This window comes from Alligator mississippiensis, chromosome 16 (assembly GCF_030867095.1).
Source record: "Alligator mississippiensis isolate rAllMis1 chromosome 16, rAllMis1, whole genome shotgun sequence".
NCBI classification, from domain to species: domain Eukaryota; kingdom Metazoa; phylum Chordata; order Crocodylia; family Alligatoridae; genus Alligator; species Alligator mississippiensis.
In genome coordinates, this window is record NC_081839.1 from 151,338 (window position 1) to 160,651 (window position 9,314).

General features: G+C 51.3%; 1 long non-coding RNA gene across 1 annotated transcript; it reads right to left on the reverse strand.

Moving 5' to 3' along the window:
• Nucleotides 1–2,736: 2,736 nt before the first annotated feature.
• On the reverse strand, nt 2,737–9,101 carry LOC132246437 (uncharacterized). Its single transcript, XR_009457728.1, has 2 exons — nt 8,286–9,101; nt 2,737–5,092 (listed from the first exon to the last, which is right to left on the reverse strand). It is a non-coding gene; the product is annotated as an uncharacterized LOC132246437 (long non-coding RNA).
• Between the last annotated feature and the right edge of the window lie 213 nt (nt 9,102–9,314).

Consider the following 9,314-nt stretch of genomic DNA (forward strand, 5'->3'; position numbering starts at 1 on the left):
ATGAGGTAGATATATAGAGAGGTGGATATATAAAGCTGGAGATATTTAGAGCTGCTGGTCTTCAGAGCATGGGATATATAGAGCTGGAGATGGACAGAGCTAGAGATATACAATGCGGTAGATATAGAGAGAGGTAGATATATGAAACTAGAGATATTCAGAGCTGGAGATATACAGAGAGGTAGATATCCAGAGCCGTAGATATATGAACCTGGGGATAAATAGAGCTGGATAGAGTCAGAGCTGGGGATATCTCGAGATATATATGCAGGTTGATATATGAAGCTGGAGATATTCAGAGCTGGAGATATATAGAGAGATAGGTAGATAGAGAGGTAGATATACAGAGCTGCACATATACAGAGCTGCAGATATATGAAGGTGGAGATATCCAGAGCTGGAGATATATAGAGATGGAGATATTCAGAGCTGGATATATATAGAGATGTACATCTATGAGACTGGAGATGTACAGAGCTGGATTATACACACACACACACATATATATATATATATATATATATATATATATACATACACACACACACACAGGTAGATATATGAAGCTGGAGACATTCAGAGCTGGAGATATTCAGAGAGGTAGATATATAGAGATGTAGATATACGAAGCTGGAGATGTATAGATCTGGAGATATATAGAGTTGGAGATATATCAAACTGGAGACATACAGAGCAAGAAATATATTGAGCTAGAGATGTTTAGAGCTGGAGTTATACAGAGCTGGGGGTATACAGACCTGCACGTACATGGAGCTGGAGATATTTAGGGTTAGACATATTTAGATCTGGAGATAAATACGGATGGAGATATATAGAGCTACATATATATGGATAAGGAGATATATCGAGGTAGACATATTTCGAGCTAGAGATATACCGAGCTGGAGAAGTACAGAGATGGAGTTATATAGAGCTGGATATACGTGGAGATGGAGATACATAGAGTTAGACGTACACGGAGCTGGAGGTTGCAGAGAGGAAAGTGCTCAGCGCCTCAGCCAGGCACAGGGAGGGAGAATACAAAGTCTGTGGCATGTGCGGCCCCAGTACCCTGCCAGCCCACGTGCAGCTCATTGTTTTGGGAGGGTGCTGCCAGCAGTAGAGGCAAGAGCTGCCGTGACTGGACGTGTTACGCCCCCCCAGCCCGAAGGAAGCGGGTCCTGCCTCGTCTGCTGGATCCCAGCAGCCCGGTCGTGTCCGGAGCAGATCCTGCCTCCCGCCCGCCACGGCCCGGAGAAGGGCTCGTATGGGCGACCGCTTGTGCTGCTGCAGTGGTAGGGGGAGGCGGGTCGGGGCCTGGGCCCTCGCCCCCACTGCACCGAGCGTGAAACCAGCTGCTGGGCCGTGGTAGCAGCATCTCTAGTCAGGCAGTGCCGGGGGGCCCTGGCCCAAAATCCCTCCCTGCCCTGGCCTGCCAGACCGCTCCCCTTCACATATCTTCAATAGAGCTGCGGACACTGTCCACCTGGCGCGCGGTCTGAAAGGAAAAGGCTAGAGGGATTCTTCCCCACTTCATGCTCATGTGACCGTCCACTTGAAAGACGTGACTGGTGACATTGGTGTCACAGAACAGAATGGAGCTCTCTTGTGTGTGGACAAGGGGCTTCTTTGAAGGCAAGGTCATCGTCCTCTCTGCTTAGAGCGGTCGCTGAAGCCTGCCACGGGCTCGCTGCACGAAACAGAAATCCCTGCGTAGCAGACAAGGGCATAGCTCAGCACCTTGCTCAGCAAGGTGACGCTGTGGCGTGACCCTGCCCCTAGACACTGGGCAGGATATTAAGAACTGCCTTGTGATTTGGGGTGCCTAAGCAAGTGTGGAAACCCCTGCAGCTGTGTGAGTATCACACCTCTGCCAGGGGCTTCAGGGCGGGCACTCAAAACCACCGGGCAGTGTTGAAAGCTCTGCCCCTGCCCGCACAGGGAAGATCACGGCGCGAACTTCACTAGCAAAAGTGACAGCCAGGGTAGCACGGGGAGGACAGCGGCATTTTAACCACGGCTCCTCGGTGCCGCAGTAAATGCCGAAACAGCTCGAGCGTCGGTCTCTTCCCCGTCTACGGGAGCTGCGCTTGTGGGCACAAGGACCAAAGGCTTCTTCTACTTGGCCTTGGGCTTAAGACATCCAGCAGCTAGGCTGATGCGAGTCGGCCCACAGGAACAGTAGATCTGCGTCTCATGCGCTACGTTAATCAGAAGCCCCTCCGTAGTCAAGTGCGGTGCATTGTTGTGTCAATGGTTACAAGATATTCATGCCCTCCCTCTAGCCAAATGGCCTGAGAAATGTGCTGACTATCCTAGACATTTCCCTACTGTTTAAAGTAATACGTTTGAAAATAAGTGATATTTTTAGAAATAAAAATGAGTTTAAAAAACAGTTGTATAATGGCACCGAGAAAATGGTTTGGCTCCCCTCGAACGGAGCAGCCCCTCAGGGAAAAGATAGGCAGAGCTGCCTGAAAGCCTGCGGGCATGACATCGCACAGGCAAGAGGGGCAGAACCAGAGCTGCACTCAAGGGACTCACGAAAACCTGGAGGCAACCAGGGATCGACACTGTCACGCTCCTTCTTGCAAGGTGAAAATGCAGCTTCCCACTGCCAGGACCTAGCCCTTAGAGGAAAAGCAACCACCCAGCCCTTAGCAGTAGCAAGGCTTGTACTAAAGGCGTTCAGAGAAGAAGGTCTGAAACACCTGAACTAAACAAACACCAAGAAGCTCACAAGTTTCCTGAGCATTTTATTTTTCTTGGGACCATTTTTCCTTTTGGGACAAGGGGCAGCTGAACTTCAACAGATTATACCCAAGCACCACAACTTCCCTGGACCTTATTTTTGAGTCCCTCACAGTAATCAGGACTGATTTCCTACAGTGCAGGAACAAGTGTCAACTGACGACCAGGGACCATGCGTTGCACACTCTTTCACCCCTGGTCCATCAGAAATAGGGGGAAATATTTACATCGCACAAGTAAGAACACGGATTGGATCAGCAGACTGAGTGAACAAGTTCATCGTTTCAGCCAGCTCTTCATAGGAAAGGCCCGTGACCAACTCTTCTCAGCCTAGAACAGTACCAGCCACGAGGTGACATTCCTGAGACCGTTTATGGTTCGACTGTGCACGTCTTAGGCCCGCTTGCTCCTACCGATTTGACACTGACCCCGCCAACTGCCTTCAGGATCGTTTGGACACAGGGCAAGATGTTCATCCTCATGGGCCATGGAGCTGGAGATTAAATACTTGCAAGCGCCCAGAGAGCCTTACCTTACAGACGCAAACAGATTACACCGCACAGCTTCAAATTAAGCTACACAAACTACAGCCTAAGCAAGCTGCAGGCAAGCCACAATCAGAACCGAGCAGAAACCTGCCTTTCTACACTGACACGGGGAACTGCTCAACAGCCCAACCAAGAAAAACCCTACACACTGTCTTCAATCATATCTATTTTGATCAACTGTGTCACTAGGAAAGCCAAATCACCTGCAAATCTTTGACTGCCACATATCAAACTACACAACCAGCACAAAGCCTCCACCTCGTTCCACACAATCGGGGCCCACCAAAGACTGAACGCACGGTGCAACGTGAAGTGTGCGGCTCCTTGCTCCTAATGGGTGCGTGACAGTGTAGAGATGCGCTCAGCAGTCCCCATCGGTCCTTCTCTAAGCAGACAGTCCACATTCCCCTGCCTCCTGCCCACTCCAACCCGCACCGGTTGTTCCTGAGCTTTCTTCTCCGGCTTCCGTTCCTTCTTCTCCAGCTGCCCGTCAGGGACCTGCAGGAGTACACAAAACAGAGCTGGATCTGATGGCAAAGAATTGCACAACCCCCTAAAAATATAAAGGAAAGTAGCTCACAACATCCATTGTCCTCTCGAGCTCGGTGTCCTTTAAAACAAGGGGGTTGTGACATACGTCCGGGATACTACAAGAGGACGAGCACTGCCCTAGCAGTTACCTGTGTCTGACGGCAGCAGGACCCGAGACCCGAATCCTGTGTACGAGGAGGTCCCAGTGCTCCGACCTTCCGCAAGGCGCTAATCACAAGGTCGACAACTTGGGGATGCAAACCGTGGAGTGGACAGGCACTGTGTCCAAACTCCCTTACCTTTCCGTCCCACCGGGCAGGCAGGGGTTTCTTTCCTCCGTACTGGCTAATGCCTGCCCATCTGCCGTCTTGTCTGCTGCTCTGTCCGGGGGCTTAACAAACAGACGGACACCGGATGTAGGTCAGCACGTCAGACAGCCAGACTACAGACCCTATCTTCTCTCCTCCCCTTCTGCTTACCGGAACCTGCTGCCAATCTGTCCTCTACCTGTGGAGATGGGGGAGGGCCGTCTCCTGCAGGGTCAGTTGCCAACATCCGGGCCATCCAGAAGGAGAGCGCGATGAGCCGGGACTCTGGACAGAACTGCTAGGGCGGCACCATGAACAGTGACCGCCAACACCAGAAACCCTGCTGACAGGGCGGTGCTCTCTGCGCACAGCTGGCTGCTGCGGCACGAAGCCCAGAGAAAACCTTGAAAGCCCTGAAAGCCAGCTGACAGGTGTCTCGGGAGCTCCTGATCAGGGGTCAAAGCTGCCCTGTTTTGGGGGACAGAAGGGCTGTGACTTCAGCCTCTTGTCACGGGAGCCACAACACCCAAAGGACTTAACGGGGCCTCAGCCCCCACACCGAGATCTGGCGTGAACAAAACTCGGCTTACGGGGGGAAAGGCGGGGGCGGGGGGAGCTTCAAAAAGTGCCGAGGGCAGCAGGAAAGTGTCTAGAGACCTGAGCCCGAGTCACAGGAAGGTCACAGCCCTCAAGGAACACAAGTTCTCTGTGCAGCACAAAGAAAGGGAAACAGAGACGCGTGTCCCCCTTACAGGAGGGCCTCTGTGCCACCAGCCAGCTACGGCAGCGCTCTCGCACACTTACTCTGGGGCAGCCACAATGCACGTGGTGCCGCGTGGCTGTCTGGCCTCTAGTCTTTACCGCAATGCTCTTACCTGTGCCTCCAGGGTGCCTGGCACGGTTTTCTGCCCTGGTTATCAGTTAACTCCTATTTGTCTGTCATCTCCGCTTCTCCTTCCGGGGGCAGAAAGAACAAGGGAGATATGGGATGTAAGTCCGTGCGATGGAAAGTGGGTCTGCAAGCCCCTGCTTCTTGACCTCTTTTCCCCTTCCCTGGGCCTGCAGCCGCTGTCCTCTGTCCATGGAAAGCATGGAGGGCAAACGCCTGCGAGCTCGGCTGCTGACATCCTGGCCAGCCAGAAGCAGAGCGCGACAGGCCGGGACTCTCGACAGAACTGCTAGGGCGGCACCATGAACGGTGACCAGAAGTGCCAACAACCCTGCTGACGGGGCGGTGCTCCCTGCACGCAGCTGGCAGCGGCTGCAGCTCGTAGCCCATACAAAACCTGCAAAGGCCTGAATGCCAGCTGACAAGTCCCCCAGGCAGTCTTGATCAGGGGTCAAAGCTGCCCCATGGCTGGGGACACAACTTCAGCCTTGGATCACAAAAGCCACAGAGCGCTAGGGGCTAAATGAATCCTCCTTGCCCGGGGTCAGAGGGGGTGCGGGCACAGCCCTGTTTACAGGGAGCAGGTAGAGAAATCTCAAAAGTGCCAGGAGCAGCAGAACAGAGGAGCAGAGACCTGGCCCTGAGTTACAGGAAGGTCACTAAGCCCCAGGGTCCCAGCGCACTCAGCATCTTCCAGAAGCCTGCAACCTTCCCTGTAGTCTGTGGGCATCATCTCCGGCCAACCTCCGCAAGTGGAACGAGACCCGCCCCCGGCGAATCAAGGGGACCTGGACCCTGCTTACAGGCTGCAGGCGGGGGGCGCAGAAGAACGGCTGGCCAAGTGCCAGGGCGCTCGTCTCCAGGGCCTCGGGCAGGGAATAGATAGCCTGCCCCCAAGAAGGATGGAAGTAACCCTTCCCGTGAGCTACCAAGGGGCCAAAATAACATGCCAGACACCCTTGAAGAGGGGCCAAAGACCTGTACCCTGAGATACAGGGAGGCTGTGTGCCCAAATGTATTAGAGGGGATCCCTAACACCCCCTGAGGTCAAAAGGCCTGGAAATCTATACCGGTGCTTATTCCGCTAAATATGGAGGCGGGCGGAGAAGGCTACGAGGACACAGCTCATCCCGTTCCCAGCACTAAGAAGAAAATAAGTACGCAGCAGCGGTTTAAACAGCAAAAAAAACCTCACAAACTCTTTCGTTCCCAGGCGTGCCTCTCTCTTGCTCACCACACTCTGACAACTGTCGACACATGAAGATGGAGTTATTCAAAGCTGGAGATATTCAGCGAGGTACATATATATAGATGTAGATCTATCAAGCTGGAAATATGAAGAGGTGGAAATACAGGTAGACATATAAAGCTGGAGATATTAAGCGCTGCAGTTATTCAGAGCTGGAGCTATACACAGCTGGAGATATTCAGAGGTGAAGATATTAATAGCTGGAGATATTCAGAGGTGGAAATATTGATAGATAGAAATATTTAGACTTGGAGATATTAGGAGCTGGAGATATTCAGAGAGGTAGATACATAGAGATGTAGATATATGAAGCTGTAGATAAACACAGCTGAAGATATACCGAGCTGGATATATATACACAATATATATATATATATATATATATATACACACACACACACACACACACACAGCCACATTAGACACACACACACTATACCTATACATACACACATACACACAGATAGAGTTATATAGCTGGAGATATTGAGAGCTGGACATACTGACAGCTGAGACATTCAGAGCTCGAGATATTGAGAGAGGTAGATATATAGGAATGTAGATATATGAACCTGCACTTAAACAGAACTTCAGATATTTAGACCTGGAGATATTAAGAGATACAGAGATTCAGAGCTGGAGATATATGGAGATGCAGCTATAAGAAACTGGAGATAGTCACAGCTGGAGATCTTCAGAGCTGGAAATATGGATAGCTGGAGATAGGTAGACATGGAGATATTCACAGGGGTAGACATATAGAGATGCAGATAGATGAAGCTGGAGATCTTGATATCTGGAGATATGCAGAGCTCAAGATATTGAAAGCTGGAAGGATTTAGAACAGGAGATATTCAGAGCTGGACATATTCAGAGAAGTAGATATATAGAGATGTCGATATTTCAAGCTGGAGATATGCAGAGCTGAAAATAGACAGAGCTGGCTGGATATACATATACAGGTGGATATATGAAGCTGGAGATATTCAGAGATGTAAATATATAGAGAGGTAGATATATGAAACTGGAGATAGTCACAGCTGGAGATATTCAGTGCTAGAGATACACAGAGCAGTAGACATATAGAGACTGACATATATGAAAATGGAGACATACACAGCTGGAAATATAGAGATCTAGAAATTTATTGAGCTAGAGATGTTTAGAGCTTGGAGATATTGATATCTGGAGATAGGCAGAGCTCAAGATATTGAGAGCTGGAGATATTGAGAGCTGGAAGGATTTAGAACAGGAGATATTCAGAGCTGGACATATTCAGAGAAGTAGATATATAGAGATGTCGATATTTCAAGCTGGAGATATGCAGAGCTGAAAATAGACAGAGCTGGCTGGATATACATATACAGGTGGATATAGGAAGCTGGAGACATACACAGCTGGAAATATAGAGATCTAGAAATATATTGAGCTAGAGACGTTTAGAGCTGGTGTTATACAGAGCTGGAGGGATGCAGACCTGCACATACATGGAGCTGGAAATATAGAGACTTACATCTATTTAGAGCTGGACATATCTGGGGCTGGGGAGATATCTAGATGGAGATAGCAGGATATGGAGATATAGCGAGGTAGACATATTTAGAGCTAGAGATAGAGCAAGCTAGAGACCTACAGAGATGGAGATATATGGAGCTGGATATACATGGAGATGGAGATATACAGAGGTAGACAAATCTGGAGCAGGAGATATATGGAGATGCAGATATACAGAGCTGTGGATAGACAGACAGAGCTGGAGGTTGCAGAGAGGAAAGTGCTCAGCGCCTCAGCCAGGCACAGGGAGGGAGACTACAAAGTCTGTGGCATGTGCGGCCCCAGTACCCTGCCAGCCCACGTGCAGCTCATTGTTTTGGGAGGCTGCTGCCAGCAGGAGAGGCAAGAGCTGGCATGACTGGATGTGTTAGCGCTAGAGCAGGGCACGTGGTGATGTGCATCCAGGCACAAGCTCAGTGTCCGCTCAGCGTGTCAAAGCAGAAACACGTACTCACCTCTCGCCCCTGGGGCCTTGGCTGCTTCGAAGGGACGGGTGCAGGCCCCGCACACCCGTCTGGCTGCCCACAGTCACCCTGGCAGACACCACACCACACCACACCACACCACACATCCCGGGGGCCCTTCTGCCTCAAGTCCCACTCCTGTCACGCTGCGGCCCCTCGCTGAGATGCTGGCTCCAAGGACGGGGGCACGAGGAGGAGCCTGCCAGAAAGGGCACACCCTCCTTAGACACTTTCACGCGAGTGAAAACGCACGCACCGCTTACCGCACCGCACTGGAGGAAATGACGCCCGTGGGCCGGCCCAGCACATTCCCATGAAGAGTGCTGAAAGAAATGCCCACGCAAAATGACCAGTTTCCCACACAAAAGCCATCACGTGCCGTCAAGAAAGGTTTCCAAATGCCCACGCCATTTCCCTCACACACCAGAACCGCATAGGCCGACATTTCCCCAATCCCCACACAGTTTTCCACAGGTCCCACAACACGAGTCACTTTAAAAAGTTCCCAAATCACCCTACAATTACCACACCATTTCCAAACACAACATTTCCACACAGAGTTCCACAAACAGTTACCAAATCACCAGTTTTCCTCAGAAAGTCATCATGTTTAAAAAAGGTCCTGTATCACCAGACCACGAGCAATTTTTCCAAAAATGCGAACAAACAAACAAAAACCAAAGCCAAAACCCCTCCAACACCCCACACGTTTCCACAACAAAGTTCCCCTAACCGCGCAGAATTCCCCCAATGCCCCTAGATTTGCACAAACGTTTCCATACAAACGCCCCCAAATCACCCCCCACAACTGCCTCGAGCCCGTCCACGTGCCCGCACAGCCCCGCTCGCCGCCCCGGTGCCGACGACAACCCCCAAAACCCTTCTCCCCGCCCCCGTCACCCCGGACGCGGGCCCCCGCGCCTCCCGACGTGGCTCGAGGCCGCTCTGGCCCGGGCGCCCCGCGGGTCTGGGCGGGCAGCGGAGGGGCGACACGGCGCAGGCGCAGGCGCAGGAGCCGGG